This window comes from Temnothorax longispinosus, chromosome 3, assembly GCF_030848805.1.
Source record: "Temnothorax longispinosus isolate EJ_2023e chromosome 3, Tlon_JGU_v1, whole genome shotgun sequence".
Lineage (NCBI taxonomy): Eukaryota > Metazoa > Arthropoda > Insecta > Hymenoptera > Formicidae > Temnothorax > Temnothorax longispinosus.
Window position 1 is genome coordinate 22,646,824 of NC_092360.1, and position 18,813 is coordinate 22,665,636.

At 34.9% G+C, this 18,813-nt stretch overlaps 1 protein-coding gene and 1 pseudogene across 3 annotated transcripts in view; one reads left to right on the forward strand and one right to left on the reverse strand.

Moving 5' to 3' along the window:
* Window positions 1-18,813, forward strand: part of LOC139810169 (uncharacterized) — a 239,675-nt gene that overhangs the window by 40,902 nt on the left and 179,960 nt on the right. For 2 of the 3 annotated variants that reach the window (XM_071773490.1, XM_071773494.1), the window contains exon 2: window positions 3,939-3,978. The exons of the other annotated variant lie outside the window; for it this stretch is intronic. The gene's annotated coding sequence lies outside the window, so the exon portion shown is untranslated. The remainder of the gene's footprint in view (window positions 1-3,938; window positions 3,979-18,813) is intronic. 3 annotated transcript variants of the gene reach the window in all.
* On the reverse strand, window positions 15,950-16,069 carry LOC139810826 (5S ribosomal RNA; annotated as a pseudogene).

An 18,813-nucleotide genomic window follows, 5' to 3' on the forward strand; every position in this document is an offset into this window, starting at 1 on the left:
TGTTTATCAAATCACTGTCCACTTATCTGATTTTATTTATTAAAAAATCGAAATTTTAACGTTTTCTATTTTTTAGTAAACAGATTCTAGTTTACACGTAAATTCGATTTCTTAAATGCTGATTGCGTGGTATATACTGTGCTCGATTATTTATTTTACAAGAAAAGGTACGGAAGTGTCCCTCTCTGATTTTGATGAGCTTTTATTGTTTTCTGACAAATAAGGGACACATATTTTTTTATACGTGCCTATGCGTATGTTTAGAGGATGAAAGAAATAAAAAAATAACTTACCGGCCGATGCGCAACAGCGGAGTAACTCTGCATTGTATAACTCTGCGTTGATCTGTAACATATAAATATTCTTACATTAAAACAGTGTCCAAAAGATAATCAATACTTCAAGTAAATAATTAGCGGTAGCATATTTCAACATTAATTCGTTCTCATAATTTAATCCGCGAAAAATCATGCAAGCAATATTACGACCTTGCGAATTAAGAGAGAGACGCGACGATCGCGACATAATAATAGTTGCTTTCCATTTACATCAAAACTCAGATAATTCTCACTTGTGACGTCATAACTCAGTTAAATGCACGTTCTTTTTGCATGCTGGCAAGTGAGATTCAGCTGAGTTTTTATCCACAATCGAGACCATGTGCTTTAATGAATTTAATAAACTCACATTAAAAGTGAGGTTATGGACCTGTATTGTTATGCGATAGCTTTGTCATCAAAATAAGCAGGTAAATACAAAATGAGATATATCTTACCTGAGTATAAATACTCACATATCTGAGTGACTCAGATCACTTGAGTGTAAATGGAAAGCAACTAAATATTTCTTCTCGCATATGCTGGAGATCGAACTCCGAAATTGTCATCACGTAATGGGCAAATAAAGTCGCGCTTGAGATAGTAACCGTCACAGGACAGCAAAATAATTACCGAATAATAATTACTCACCCCACGGTTGCCCCGCTGTCACCCGATGCCGCCCATCAGGCCTCGTCTTCCTCTCCTCGATCCTCCGTTGATCCGTCGGCGCACTCACTATCGCGACTCACGACGCGGTGACGTTCACGCGCGAAAATCAACGATATCGTCACTTATACGACCCCGCGACACTTTCGATACTTTACACGGCACTGCCGGTATTAATCTCGCGACGCGGCGCGTACTTTATTAGACGGCAACGGAAGAATTACGGCGAAGAAGCTACGAACGATCCGCTTGACGCCCGTGACGCTTGATGTCCCGCAGGTAGATGTTAACATGGCGGAGTCGAGAGAATTTCGTAAATCGCGCGGCTAACTTCACTCGCCACTCTCGCCAGGAGCAACCGTCGCGAGAACGTTAAGGCCATTGCACACAAAATGCATAGCTTTGCTTAAGCGTAGCATAAGACCGCTAAACCAATGAGCATCCAGCATAAAGTCGTTATATCGATTTACATAAGATGTTCATTGGTCCAGCGGTTTTATGCTATGCTTATGCAAGCTATGCAATTTTTGTGCGATAGTACTTAAGCGGGGAGCACACACTTCTGCACAATGCATAATGCGTAAGCATAAGAAAATTGATTGGTCTATTTTCTTATGCACATGTGTATGGACCAATCAAGTTTCTTATGCTTACGCATTATGCGTTGTGCAGAAGTGTGTGCTCCCCGCTTTACACTTGCTGCTCATGAAACGATTTCGGTTATCTCCAATTAAATCATCGATTTACAAACACTGTGTATATCCCCCACCCCCACGATCGCCAAATATCAAAATACGATTAAATAACCATTTGTGATCGCTAATTAAATACGGCGCGACGTTATATAGGGCTATCGCACACCAAATTGCATAGGTTGCATACGCATAACATAAGACCGCTAGACCAATGGGCATCTTATGTAAATCAATATGGCGATAACTTTATGTTGGATGCTCATTGGTTTAGCGGTCTTATGGTAAGCTATGCGTTTTATGTACGATGGCCTTTACTCGATTTTGCTCAATTTCGGGTTCTTTATCCGAAAACTTTATTCTGAAGTTGCGCGACACGACGCGAAACGAAATGCGAATCAAGTGAACGATTGAGAAAAGCGAGATCATCATCCGAAAGAATGTAATCGAATGCGTGTGCGATATACCTCGGTATAAATTCAGCGAAGCACACGTATTAAGGCTGGTTCTACAATTAGTCGAATGTCGGAACGCAGCCGATGGTCCAATGAAAGAATTTCTCTTTCGAAAACGAATTTTCCTCATTGGACCATCGCATCGGCTGCTCTACGTTCCGACGCGATATCCGACTCCGACATACGACTTATTGTAGACCGGCCATAAATGAACATTCGATGCATCACAGCTTTTTGTAATCTGAACAATCGGACCTGGCGATTCGTTATTACTCCGCGATACGATCCGCGGGCGCCGCGGTAACATGGAGCAGTGGTGAGGGGGGGGGGTAGGCCCGGTAGGCTGGTTCGCATACCGACCGCGCATCGTGTGTAGTCACCCTACCCCCACTCTATCCCCACTACTCATGTAAATACCGCGGCGCTCGTGGCCCATTCTGACGTCGTTGCTCCCGCTCTCCCGCTTCCGCATCGCGCATCGCGGAGTAAGTAATACACGAATCGCCGACTCCGATTGTTTAGATTGCGAAAAACTGTGATACTTCGAATGTTCATTTAATACATGTGCGGAATTTATACGGATACCGAGGTATATCGCATTGGATCACATTCTTTCGAATAATCCGTCTCGATTTTCTCAACCGTCAAGTTGTTGACTCGCGTCGTGTCGCACGGCTTGCACCTCGCACCTCACACCGTGTGAGTCGCGTGGCTTTAGAATAAAAGTTGTTTTTGGAACACGGATAAAGGAATCGAGCGGAATAAATTGAGTGACGCCGCGACGTGTTTAATTATATAGCGAGCACAGTCTCTTAACGTCGTACGTTTAAACTTCGTATTTCATCGTCTTTGATATTTGGCGATCGTGGAGGATAGACACGAATGTGAGTGTTCGCATAAATCGATGACTTAATTACAGTTAATCAAAATTGCCTAACAAGCGGCAAGTGTAGCGGTGCGCTCTCGCGACGGTTGCTCCCGGCGAGAGTGGCGAGTGAAGTTAGCCGCGCGATTTACGAAATTCTCTCTCTAGTTAGAGTCTACCTGCGGGGCGCGGGAGCCGCAGGGCATCACGGGCCGATGGGCGTCAAGCGGATCGTTCGTTAACTTCTCCGCCGTAATTCTTCCGTCGCCGTGTAACAAAGTACGCGCCGCGTCGCGAGATTAATACCAATATAATACCGGGAGTGCCGTGCAAAGTGTCGAATGCGTTGCGCGATCATAATCGTCGATTTTCGCGAGCGAACGTTGCCGCGTCGCGTCGTGAGTGAGTGCGCCGACGGAGATGCGAAACGAAGGAGGACCAAGGAGAGGATGAGGAGGCCTAGGAGGCATCGGGCGACAGCGGGGCAACCGTGAGGTGAGTAATCGTTATTTGGTTATTACTTTGCTGTCCTATCGGTCCTGTGGCGGATTCCGTCATTTTCTAAAGCGCGACTTGATTCGCCCATTTATAATTAATACACGATACCCATTGCTCGTTCGAGGTTTAACTCAGACGCAATTTCGCCGGAGATGCCGGAATATTCGATCTCCAGCATGTGCAAAAAGAGACATTACGTCGCGAACGTTGCGTCTTTCTTTTATTCACACGGTCGTAATATTACTTGCATTTTTCGCGGATTAATTATGCGAACGATTAATGCGGAAATACGCAGTCGCGATTATTTCTTGCATTAACATTTTAAAATCAGATATCCTAAAATAATGTTTTAAAAATTTAATGGGCGCGATATAATTATTTACTTTAAGTATTGAATATCCTTTGGACACTGCTTTAATGTAAAAATATTTGTATGTTACAGATCGCCGCAGAGTTACAACTCCGCTGTTGCGCATCAGCCGGTGAGTTATTATTTTATTTTATTATCGAGGCAATGGATTTCTAAAGTTATGTTACAAACGTAAATAAAATGTATCTATGAGAATTGAGGTATTATGAAATAATAACGAACAGTCTTTTTCTAACAATTTATTATAGATATTATATCATTACTATTGTTTAGATGCATATATAAATGTCACGTTCACCGATAGAATATAAAATAAAATATTTTTTTTTTTTATTTACAATTTGCGACGTAAATTATTAGAAAAATTGTACTACAGTTTTACGTCAATAAAAACTCGCGGAACTCGACTCCGTTATGCTAGTGCTGAAAATAAATAATGCCTTTTGATCGTTTTTCCGTTGCTGCCGTATATATAGTAATGCAATATTTTTCTTGAATACGTACATTTAATTAATGATCTTAATTAATGATCTTTTTTAATTTAATATCACGCCAAACCGAAATAAATAAAATATAGAATATCAGCTCTTATATATATATAAAATATGTCTTTATTACCGAAAAAAATATATTCAACTGATAATTCGTGGGTACTTAAATACCATGCATGTTATTAAAACGCACAGAGTGTTAGAAGTAATATATTATTAACCAAAAATAATTAGAAGTAAAATAAGAAGTATAAAGTTATATATATCTACTGCACGATGGTCTTAATTAAAATGGGTAAGAACGTAAATATAAAAATAAAATTAATATGTTTAATTTTGTAATAAATTCACTAATACGGCACGTAAGTGTAAAATACATTGTAGAACCCCAAAAATTTTATTATTTTAAGAAGTATCAACGTATAATATTCGATTTAAGAAATTTTTGCAAGTTCCGTCAAACATTAAAAATCTTTAATTTTAGAAATTTAGTTTAAATAAAAATAAAAGTATCTTGTTCATTTGGGTTACCTTTAGAGGCCGGGAGTGGTCGAAATATCGACCACCCAAAAAACACAGGTTATTTGACGTTTTCAGGCAAAATTTGTGTGTTGAATAAGGGAAAAATAGTAAAAAAAAGAGTCTTCAAATCCTTTTCCCGCCCTCTAAAGGTTAATAATTATTATGTCTTCATTTTTGCGAGTCTTTTATAATAGTTTTTCAGCTAAGCCGAAAACTCAGTTTTTAATAAGCAATTAAAATTTTTAATTCCCTTGATCGTCATGTTATATTTTAGAGAGACATTTTATTAATGTTCGCATTTTTTTAAGGAAGATTATAATAGCAGAAAATAGTAAAAACGCGGTTTAATGAAAACCAATAATTTTCTACAGTTTTTATCTTTTTCTTATAAAACTTTTTATTAAGTGATTTTATAAGTTTCTCTCTTTTTCCACAAACGCTACATGTATGCGATTACGAAAGTAGAACATATTATTTCGTGATAAATGATGGAACTGTATAACAGTTTTCTGGCAAAGGATATAAATTACACTGAGATTGCGTTTGACAGCAATATTTATATCTCATATTAGTCTGCAAAGATATAATATAGCTGCTTCACAGAGAAAAATAAAAAGAGATACTTATATAATTTTACACATAATGGCTTTTGTTTTTAACAAATATTGATTTTTTAAAAATACTGCAATTCTAGTTTCTTTCATATTAAGTCTTTATTTTTATTCTCTATACTTATTGTTAGAAAAAAATATTTATATCATTTTAATATATTATAATAAATTGTGTAATAAACGTATATAAAATTTAAACGTAAGACATACTTTGATGTGTCTCACTCGAAAGTGTATTCAAATCTATAGTCGCCGGTTATGTTAAGCCGCGGTAATTACGGCACGTTAATTTATTCTGCTGGAAGCCCCGAATTATCAAAACGTCACTTACAATAATATAATAGTGTAAAATCTCTCTCTCTCTCTCTCTCTCTCTCGCATCCAGAAATAACCCGCGCTTGACTTTCACGAAATGGCAATCCGCTTACATAGCTTAAATATGAAACATCACACTAGATTTCTTAGCTCTCGTTTCTGATAGCAGAACCTACTTTCACGGCGTCCCTTAGTATTTGACATTACGTAAAGAAGGATGGTAAGTATACGCATAAATTCTGCGATCCGGAACACTAAGCTGCATTTGTGATCACTCAAGGCAGCGGTGAAGTCTTGGCTCCGGTTCATAAGAAACTTTTCTCTGGAATGTTCTGATGTATATTTGCTAAGAAGAAAAGTTCTGAGTATTAAGAAGTTAGTATAAGACCAGGTAAATTACGAGTGTCTTTCCCCCCATTTTAAATTCTCTAATATCAAAGATATAAGATGTGAACATATTATAAATTGTTTGCCAATATTTGCCTGTAGATATTTATTAAAATAAACATTCTTGATTTATGTTATCAGTAATAAAAACATGAGTTGCAGTTAATGCTTTGCAATAATTCGAAAAATAGATTTATAAAAATTAAACTCTTTATCAAAAAGAACAATTTTTTTAAACATTTAAGTAATTAAATTTAGCATGAGAAATAAATAAATAAATATATATAGATATATGTACATATATATGCATACACAGAGAGAGGGAGAGAGAGAGGGAGGGAGGGAAAGAGCCATAGATAAACTTTAATATTTGAGATGATGTGAGTAGTAAGCGCAAGAGAGCTTAGAGTCTCTAAAGATCTTAAAACAGCTTTAAATACTAAAGTCTCTTAGCAGTTACTTAGGTGCCGCTTGTTGGTAAGCGTAGTTCTGAGCATATCCGTCATTTATTAACACCATGTCGCACGACTAAGCGGAGCCGGTCAAACGGAATGGTCGAAGTATAACCCGTTTCGAAGAAATGGTGATAGGGACAAGTGGAGAAGCAGTGCGAGAGAGAAACATAGGTTGACGAGTTACATCGTCTGCAATATTCGTCTTGTTGTGACAAGGCAGCAAATTGCTTTTGAGAGCGTTAAATTAATGCTCACGACATATATATCTTGCATGCATATATAGCCACGAATCTTCCGCCTAAGAAGACATCCTGTCCGGAGCATATATCGATCTTGAACACGTTTGAGAATACATTATTCGAGTGGATACAGTGCAAGTAAAATTAATCAAGCAATAATAGATAAAAATAATTTTGTTATCTGCATCATGCACAAAAAAAATGTTAAATCAAGATTTATATTCTTATATATAAGCAAGAATCTATAATCTTGAAATGAGATATAAATTGCATTAAACGAAAAAAACTTGTTTGAATGAAGGTATTTATAGAGGTTAATCAAGAAAAAAAGTTGAAATAAAAAGTTGAAATTCTTATAAGAAAATTATAGATTCTTGCTTATATACAAGAATATAAGTCTTGATTTAACACTTCTTTTTTTCTGTGTGTGCACAGTCAAAATATACACTACTTTATCGATTAATACACTTCTATTTAAAATGAGAATAATATTTTCATTTTATGCATTTAATGTCGTTTGAGCATTATTCTTAAGACGAGAATATAATAATTTTATATTATAATATATGTATGTAATAGTTTAGTTTTATATTATAGTGTGTAATTAATTTGTAATTAAGTTAGTGTGTGTTTTTATTCGAAAAAATAAAATAACTTAGCATGCAATCTTCCAAATATTCCTGAATGCAAATATTTCAGATATTTCTTTTCTGACTTTTCTCATATTTTAGAACTTATTTAAAATGAATAAAATGTAAATCGCATAATTAATAAGAGGAACATGTATGACTATAAAAGTAAATATTAATCTCTTCTTTTATTATTTATATCACATAATGGAAATATTATTCTCATTTTAAATAGAAGTGTATTGATCGATAAAGTGTATATTTCGATTGTGCACAGCACATGATGCAAATAACAAAGAAATTATTTTTATCTATTATTTCTTGGTTAATTTTATTTGTACTGTATCCACTCGAATAATGTATTCACGAACGTAGATAATAAAATAGATAAATGTTTCTTCTTTTACTACTTAAATTTCAAACTTAAAAAAGTTTGGTCAGTTAAAATCTGTTAAAAAAATATACATACGTATACGTAATGTGTTTTACTAACTTTATCTACCTGAAATATCTCAGCTACTTCAAGTAATAAGAAGAATATTATGTACAAAAATTGTACAGTTTTGAGACATAATATGCTGGCATGATAGTTTCTCTTTCAGATAAAGGCATAGGAAAAATCTGATGGCTTATTTTTTAAAATGGAATAGCCAGTTTTTTAGGGTTAAATTCTATAATAGGAAGGCAAATTTTGAGAATAAAAGTATTAAGTATATTTATCCTAAAACTTACAATTTCTATACGTATATTTAATGTATATTATATTGCATATTTATACACTCTGTAGTACACATATTTAAATATCGAATTATTATATGGAAAATATGATTATTTTGCAAATAATTAATGAATCCCATCAGGGGAACAAGACAAAGTGCGATTAACCTATATTTCTTCACATTAATCTTTCAAGAACGCCACATTGAGCATCAAACATCCTACGCAACCACCCTCATCTGCCTTCGAAAGTTTCCCCGGTCTCGCAATAGAGATTTTCATAATGTAAAACATCTCCCTTGTATAACATCCCGTAGGAAACGAAAACTTATATTCCCCTTGGCTCGATAAAAGATGAACCATCCATCGGTTGTCGTCTTCGCAACGAACGTGGAGCAATATCTATCTAGCGCAATATTCACATATCGATATACTGAAGTGCCCTTATATTCGGGCACAAGTGAACGAATATACTCTATAATTTCAACGAAAACTGAGTGTCGTTGTTTCGAAAACGCTATATAGTGAAGCGGATGAAGCAACGAACCATAAAAAGAGAATTCGTGTTAAAGTATTCAGAGATGGATCAATCGTTTTCAATATGCATGAACAAGCGAAATCGCATGATGTTGATACATCTTTGATATCCTCCTTTCCGACCGCGAACCGGTAGTTTTTCTCTCCGCGATTAACTCAGACGACCGATATGAAGCTGATATCAGTATGTAAAGCGCGATGTTTCTGCGTGCAGTAAGATTTCCCGAGGGACTCGTGGTTCATCCACGCTAGGTGACTGTGTCTCCTCGTTCCGGAGAAACTTTATTTTTAAAGTCGCGTGCGAACTCTCGTCATGCATCCTTCTCTAACCACCGCAACCATTACATCACGCAGTTCACTTCCGTTAAACATTAAGGAAAATTGCATCAGTAATAAATTAAAAAGTTTCTAGGTGGAGATGAGTTGCTCAAATTTACGATCCTCACGGTTGCCTCATTAAACAAAATTTTTTACAATATAATTACAATATAATGTTCGCTAATTGATTTTATACGAATATAATATTATTTCTCTCTAACAATAAGTCTAGTTTTGTAATTTGCGAAATATTCAAGTATTGAAAAAAGTAACGAAACGCTTTTTTAATTTATAAAAGAGTAAAACTTAATTGTTCTAATTTTATATTTCTAAATTGCATTGTTGATACAACTAAAGATATGATATTGTACAAATTAAAAGAGGAAACTATTTTTGCGCAAATCAATAATAGTTCTATTGTGAAAAATATATTCGAATTTTAATACAATAGATAGAATACAAATTGAGTGCGTAGTTGCATCGAAAATGAGTTGCATCTGAGAATGGTAATGAAACTTATGTTGAAAATTTTAGCTAGCTTTTACATCTGTTGTTTAATTATAGACATGAATAAAGTTCCTCGAATTCTATATTAACTGATTTAGATTTTTAACTTAAATTTTGGATCAAAATGTGGTCGCATTTAAATTCGAGCGATGTGGTGTGAATTGATTAAGTGAATTAAATCGATTAAACTGCTTTTATATCGAGATTTTAGAAAAATAAAAATTGCAACAGTTTTATAGTGTAAACATTAGTAACTACTAATTATTTTCTATTGATTTTGAAATCATTATTAAATTTGTAATAATTCAAATTAACTCTTAATCATTTAAAGACTTTACTTTCAATTATATTTCTTGATCCTATGTATATTTAAATTTAAAATAACTGTTCCAACGAAAACTGTGTTTTAAAGCCGACAAACAATCGGCGCGTAGTTTACTATGTTGGAAATATGTGTATTTGGATATAATACACAGAAATATTGTCAGGCTACCAAGATCCAGCTCGGACCGTAATGGTATTTTCTTCTAAATTAATTTTATATCATGTCAGTCTTGTTTTCTTCTAATATTTAAAATTAAATATTAAGTTTAAATTTAAAATAACTTTTCTAAACGAAAGCATAACCGAACTTCAATTTATGCACAATGTTACCTCAAAGGGATATTAAAGTAATGGAATCAATTGTAACTGAAAAGCAAATGGCATTGATAACAGCTGAGGATTAAGGAATCGTTCTGCCCGATTTTTCAGCAAGTCTGAAAAATCCGTCTCATGAGATGCAGAAGCACTTAGCTCTAGATCGGCCACTTTTGCGGAGGCTCTTAAGCGGCATAGTATACGGAACACGTTTCACGATAACACGTTCTCGACGAACGAACATCGCGCGAATGCGGTATACACTAAAATCTCGCGCTATTGGGATTCAACGCGGCAGCGAGAGACGGCGACTGTAATCGAGTACGCGTTGAAGGGAATCTAGGACGACGACAGCGGCGACGGCGACGACGACGATGACGACGAAGACGATACGGAATATTCCTCTCGATTCCCGTGTTGCTCCGGCTGTCGCTTCGCTCGTATCACGCGGACGATCGACTCTTGGTCGCGTCATTACTGCTTAATTTGAAACCACATGAAATTACTCGGATTATGATTGCAATCGAGCGACGTCGTCATCTTTAACGAGTCAGAACATTGGCGCGCGTAGTCCATACATGTATCAGTATATCACTCAAACGCAATATCATGAATGCGAGAAAATGCAAAAAAATATACATCCATTGCAGTTTTTAAAATCTGCAGATTCTATAAAAAAAAACCCTGGAATTGGATCAACTGAATTTCTGGTTTAACTGCCTGGTTTAACTCTCTCACAATCAGTTTAAATATTTATATTAATAGTACCTACTATTGGCTTAACAGTATCATATTATTATAATTATAGTATTAATATTTAGTTATACTTATTAGTTATAGTTATAGTATTAGTATTTATACTTAGTTATTTATACTTGTTGAATAAACAACTCTAGCAGTGTTTGAATGCATTGTTATTATCGATGCATCTGTTACTAATTTTACTGTCATTAGTTTTTTGCATTAGAAAACAATTATCATTTTATTTACATATATTACCAATTCTATATTTATCACAATATTATACGTATTGTGCCGCAGGATTATGTATCTATCGTAAAACTATGAAACTCGTATTTTAAATTTTTCAGATCTATGTTATATTTTACATATCAATACTTTAGTATCTCGTGTTGTTATACCCTCTCACTACTTATAATGGTGCTACAAAGGAATTTATCTGAATATAGAATGCTTATCAAAATGCTAATATTTTTCTCTCGTAATGTTGTGATGAAACTTTTTTCCTCGACAATAGGGGTATTCTCTGGTGCACGACGTGATTGCACACACACACATCAACAAGGTCTCTTTATCTCTTTTAATTATACTTTAGTTACGTAGTTGAATCAATGTCTCTCAGTCTAAAATAAGTAAGAATTGATTTTGTACGTTTCTCTTTGGAATTTTTAATAACAATATACATAGATTTTTTTTTATATAATCGCGAATAAAACTGATAGAAAAATGTTGTTTTATATTTAAATATCGTATTACATTTGCATGATTTTAACGCTTTACGAATGTCTATATCCTTTTTAAACTTTTTTAAACGTTTGCGTAATGTATATATGTATAGATATATATATCTATATATATATATAATCTGCAATTCAACAACTTTTATAAAGATGAATGATGTTTTCCAGTTAGTTAAAAGTGGCACTTTTATCTTTGTATTAATATCTTTTATGCTAACATATCAAATGTACGAAGGAAATACGTTTCATACACAGTTTGCGCGCGTCGATTCTCATAAATTTTACCGTTATACGTCTACACATTAAAGAAGCTCCGAGGAGATTAAAAGTCGCGCTCTAAACTATCTCTCCGTATAATAAATCCGATTTCTAATCGAGGACAGTTGGACGGGAAAAACTTCTCTCTCCAAACGGTTTTCGCTGCCATATTTTCCACAGTTCGTAAAAAGGTGCAAGAATGAATTTCCTATCTTTCTTTGTCCTTTCTTCTTTTCTCTACTCTCCCTCAAATCCTGATCCTCCCCCCCATGCGTTCATCTCTTTGCAGACCGACGAAACTAAATTACGTATTTTCGAGCGCGCCGCCACGCCGCGCCGTCGCTGTCGTCGCCGCTCTCGGAAACTTTTCCATTTTAAATAAGAATAAATTCAGATCCGGAGTTCTCAGCTTTTGCGAGAAAGGCTCGCAGCGCAGCGGAGGCAACAGGACACTCTCTGGCTACTTCTTTCTCGAGGAACGGAGTGAGATCGGCTTCCTCTTCGCGGCGTTACGTCGCGGAGCGAGTGAGCGAATCTCGCGCCGTCACCTGCATATGAATTTCACGGGGGTGCGGCTCAAAGTAGATTTTCCACTTACTGCTTCTCTACGCCGTAGTTACACAAGCGCGGTAACTCCAAGGAAAAATGTCTCGTAGTGGTCTTTCGCGATTTTATTTCACCGCCAGTTTACCGCCACTTTTTCTCGCCACGCGCGCCGCGACATTTGCGTTGGGAGGAAACACGAATCGCGGTTATTGCACAATCTTGAGATCGTTTAACGCTTGAGAATTTGTGGTAATACGCAATATAGAATATAGTATGCGAGCGTAAATTACAACGGTAGATATTTGCAGAGGAATAAAAATATATATTTTATGTAGAGAGAACGTACAGCTAAATTTGAAACTCGTGATTAAAGTGACACTTAGAGTGCTCACAAAAATGAATTAGAGTTTTATTTTATCTTAAGTCGAAAAGTATTTTAATATATCAGAAATAAAAGAGCAAATTGGTGTTATCTAGTATCAAACATATATTCTGTTTAATTTAGAAATGTATGAATTTATCAACAACTACAGAAAAATACATATTATAAAATAATACAATAATCTTAAAATAAAATACAAAACAGTTTCTCATAAAGGAACCTAGGTATACCGTTATGAGAGATGATTTGATGGTTGGTTTTCTGATAAAAGTTACTATTTTGCTGCTAAAACTTGGGAGCGTTCATATCGTGAGAACCGTGACTGGTTGCGTCTTCAATTCGACTTTACCTCAGACTTCGACGCCGCGGTATCTTGGTTCCGCGCGAGATACATGAGATCACGAGTCTGCAAGAACAGCCTTATCTTTGAAGATTTGATTTCGAGATAAAGAAATGGCGCCGTGGATCTCCAAGAGCGTGGATCTTCCGCGGATCTTGAAAAGAAAAGCCACCCCCGTGATCCCTGCGGAAAACCGTCGCTCGAGTAAACTTTCTCCTCGTCTTTCTTTGCGTCTCGTCTGGCTTCCTTACGGAAGCGACGAATCTCGTGTCCGAGAAGGAAAAAGATGGTACACGCTTGCAGTTTTATGGTCGATGCGGCGCGTTTTTCTTGTCAGAAATGAGGTGAGTGTGACTCTTGATCGTTATACGGATTGTTCGAGGTTTTTTTGGTCGCTGCAAGTAAGAGATACCTCTTTCTCTCGTTAGGACTTTGTTCGCGTGAAAAGGAACGAAATTCTGCGCTACTAACGGAGTATCGTTCGCATTCGTTGCAACGGATTCCGATCGATCACCATAAAAAGGCTCGATCGGTGGACTCGCATTCATCTTTTTTTTCGGTGCCTACTCTTCTGCTGATCACGTAGCAATCGTATTCGTAGCAGAGGGAAGAAAATTGGAAAGCGATCGCCAACACCGAAAGAATTTGTCCATATGTAACAGAGTAAAATAGAAAGAAAAAAGTAGAAATTTATTGTAAAAATAATTTCTTAAAAATATATATTGGACTTTAAAATATAATAAACTATCAGAAAAATATATATTATATAGATAGATGATTTTTAATCTATAATTTCAAAAGATAGAAAATTTTATAAAAACTACTATTTATTAACAGAAATATCTATTATATTGATAATGTGTCATTATAAAATGTAAATCTTTAACGTAAGAAAATAAATTCCTAATATTTCTGATATGTAGATTAATATGTATTAATTAACTTATTATCTAAAGATTCTCAAGTAATAGTTCATCGAGTATTACAATTGATGTAACATTATTTCATAACCTAAGAAACAAAGACAAAAGTTAAAAATATATTACATTAATTTATAAATTTCTTGCTTTAGTTTATTAAAAAAAAAAAAACTTTGACGGTTTCTTCCATTTAAAATACGTTAATAATCGACGAAGGAGAAGCCAAGATACTATTTGCTTTAAGGCGCTCCCCTTTAACGTCCCTATATAACTTGTGGTATCGTACCCCAAATTCCACAGCACCTTTCCCCACTCTCTAGTCTTTGGCATTCTTGTGCCATAAGGGCGCACCGCATGTTTTGCAGTCATGTCATTTAATTGAAACTAATAAAGTAAAATGATTCGATCAAGCGATAAACATCGATGATTGACAGATAGACGGATAACCGATCGCACACTAATAGATTTTGCGTGCTATTGCGTATAATCGACAGTGACACTGATTGATATCTGTGAATTGAGTTGTTTTTATTCTCTTTCAAGTTAAAATCAATTTTAAGAACATTGGATCGAAATGCTTAGATACAATAAAGAATAGTTCTTACTCATTGCTATACAATCCGAAATTACTCATGTTATTAAATAAAAGAATTGATCAATAAATTTTTTATTTTAATCAGAATGTAAAATATTAGGAACAGTTATACAAAAATGAATTTAAATAGGAATAACGATATGTACACTTCGCACCTATGTTTTGAATAAACAACCAATTAGCATAATTACGAGAAATTTTTTAATAAATATTAAGAATCAAATTTCTTTTTATATATAAAATATAATAAAAAATCAAATCCAAACTTTTGAATACAGTTGTGTTAACAATTTGAGACTAAAATAAATACCATTAAGATAGGTGTTCATATATAAAGAGCTTTTTGCGACTTTGTTTTATAGCTCAGATCAATTAAAATAGACTCCTAATTTATTTTTGGCAAGAATGCTGTTAAAAATTATGGTTGAAAATTTTGAGATATTTAGAGTAAATTAGAGCAAACATGTAATATTTGACAAGATTTTTAAAATATATTATAATATTGCAAATATATTATAAAACAGATTAAAAAAAATATTATGTAGAATATTTTAATAAAAAATGTCCGATTGCGTTTTACTATACTTTTTAACGGATAATTGATGTATAATTCATATAAGTAATATATTATTACAGTTTGTATAATGTGTACAATATATTGACTGCTTGAAATCAACAGAGAAATTATGTCGTGCTCTCTAACATAATTTCTGACAAGGAGTACACTTGCAGCGGCATCATAGAAGTTTTCGCATTCGGGAAAATATCTCTCAGCCAATATCGTCAACGTCGGAACGAAAATGCATTTTGTGGACGCAATTTATTTCGATTGTGGAGGGACTCCTTCGAAGCTGAAATATGAAAACTTCTGTCGCGTCGGAACTGCGGTGCTCTCGAAAGAGAAGATTGCTCCACAGAGCGATCAAGATATAGTTTCGTAGCATTTATGGCATTCCTCAAAAATAAAAGATTTAAATTTACGTGCTGGTTTTCTCGGAACATAGATATAAAATGTATTGTTGCTTCTCGAATTCTTTTTCATTTAAGGTTCAATCAATTTAGATTTAAATTCCAAGTGAAATAAAAAGTTTATTGATCAATTTTTATGTAACAAAAACTAAAACGATATCTTTGGATCACTACTTTTTTATTTAAGAAATAAAATTAAAAAATTTAATAAGGTAAAAAAATTTTGGATAACATTACACGGTGTTCCCAAGCGGTCACCCATCCAAGTACTAACCGTGCTCAGCGTTGCTTGACTTCAGTGATCGGACGAGAACTGGTACGTTAAAACGCGATATGAATGTTACCCAGGAATTTGACTTATTCGGTAACGATTTAACCAGTTTTAATTCGGAAGTTTTCAATGTGATTGGTGATATGTTTAATTATCAACTTTTCTTAAACAAAAAGGAATTTTGAAACTTTTTGAAGAAGAGCCAGAACTTTTTCAATTATATTGAAATTCTGAGAATAAAATGTTAACTGTATAGAGATCGTTTTATTTTTAAATAGTTACAAATCTTAACAGCTTCATTGTTCATGGACTACAGTATTATAGTATAAAACCATCTAACTTTAAAATGTAAAGGGACAGAATGAGAGTAGATAAAAGGGAGATGGCAAGTCCGAAAGAACGATACCGCAAACGTGTCGCCCGATTTTTCAAAGTGCTCGCTGACTTTCTCAGTTTCCACAACGTGCGATGATAATCGCGGCGCTATCGCGGTGAATGAGAACTGACTGGACACATTGTCCCATGGCTGGAATGCGAATTATTGTGTGTGTAATATAGAACTAGCTTTCTTGTGGCGATGCACTCGGTGCGACAATATCAGAGCGCAAGTTCATCTGCGTTCCGCTTTCGCTCGGGAATTCCGGAAAATATCTTGCACGCGATGCGACAGAGGCAGTCGTACGTGCGTTGCATACAAAAGAGCCATATTACGTACCGACATTACTACTGGTCTTTCGAGAAACAGATTACGCGGGGGCGAACAGAACAATAGGAAGTGTATTCCGCGCTGTATATGAAGTACCGCTTCGCTACGCGTACATACCAGAAAATATACAGTTCCCGTGAGAAACGAAAAGCCACGTGGCTCATGCGTGGTGCTATTGCATTTCCTATCATTCGTGTTTGCATTTTCACACGATAAATTTCTGATATTGTCGGAGTAGAGCGCACAGGATGTTTCCGCTATCTGGACACAGCGGAATCCTTTGAAAACGTTCAAAAATCAAGAGAAAGCTAAAAGGGGCAACAAAGATATGAAGAAGTTTAGAATTGATATATGTAGAAGTGAATCATATTCGTGTAACAAATCTGTGTTAATGATAATAATTTTAGTAGACAGAGCTTTCTATTTATTTTTTTTGTTAATCGCTGTTTATATAGTATATTACAATTATTCAACATGTAGCAATAAGAGAGTTGCTAGCGCGTTATTTATTTATATTAGAAAATTTATCAGGTGTACTATTTTGTGAGCGGTCTAGTAAAAATGTGTTTATAACATTCTTACTTTAAGGAAAAAAATAAAACAATTTATCATATTTCAATTTATTATAAAAATGATAAAAAAGAATGCAAAAGTAATACGGAGCGTATCAATCAAGAAATTACATGGTGAATTGCTTCCGGTGATTTGCGGATTTTGATTAATGAAAAGATGAGAGCAGATAATTTACCTTGGCATATCTTTTCGTACGAGGTATTATCACGTTAATGGCGAGTATTATAAGCGGGTAATTGCATAGTCCTCCAGTTAAATGACGTGTAATTTGAACGAAACACCTTTAGTCATACGCAAGAGCGAAACTTGCGGAACTCACAACGAAATTACTTCCACGTTGAACGTCCGTTATCGAAATTTCATCGTCAGTTGAATATAAGAAGACAATAAAAAATGAAGTGAAGCGAAGAGCTTTTAAATTAACCAATCGCGCAATTTTATTTGCCGATAATTGCCTAGTGAATGGTGCAGGCGAGCGAAAGAAAGGTGCTTTTAAATTCTGCTAATTACCGAAGCCCGTCCTTCTCTCCATTCCGGTGCGAAATAATATAAAGTCATAAAAAAATCTGCGTCGCGAAATATTGAAACATGCATAGTGAGCAGTAACGACACCCTTCTATACTCGCACGGTTGCCCCTAAATTCGATTAATACTAATAGTCGTTAACTGAATGATCCTCCCGTATCTTTATTTCCCTATTAATTGCACGTGTTTTACTTGAAATTTAAGGATGTGCTTATTACTCACTATCTTGCACGTGTTAAATTGGTCATTGTCATTATTATATCGTATTTCTGCATTTATTTACCTCTTTTTTAAAATAATATTTAAATATAAAATTATTTTGTATATATTTAAAAAATATTTACGTTAATGTGATACAAGAGCGTATGAAAATTTGCTGAATATTCGATCTTATCGCGTATCATATTTGCAATTGTTCTTTAATTATGTTAATAATAAAATATTAACTATGAATACGCTTTATCTCAATAAACTTTTTTTAAAATAATAATTTAATAAACAAATATTTTATCTATTAAGGGTTATCGTTTTTTAAAAATGTTGCCGAACGAATTAATTAAACAAAATGCTCATACGAATTTCGAGTATTCGCAAAAAATTCAAGGGATGCTTTCGACACGTTTCAATATAACTCGTTTTTAAATCGAGCCATCCATTCGTCGTTCCGCTCCCGCTGGGAAAATCCGGAGATCCAACACGATTTGATTGATTGCACTCGCATATCTATGGGAAACTCGCGGCGACACATACGATATGCAAATGTGACACGCGTGACACGTCGTGACGCATTACATAAAAATAGGTTAATCCATTACATATGCTGGCCGATGGACAGGAACTAGTCTGACATTTTTTCCGAGGACGATAGCCCCTGTAACGGGCTATTTCCTCCATGAACGTTGCGAGATTTTATGGGTTAACGAAAAACGAACGTGTACGGCACCCTAAATTCCTTCTAGGATGCTCCACGAGTCGCAGAGATGAAAACGCATGGATAAAATGGGGCTTTAGGGT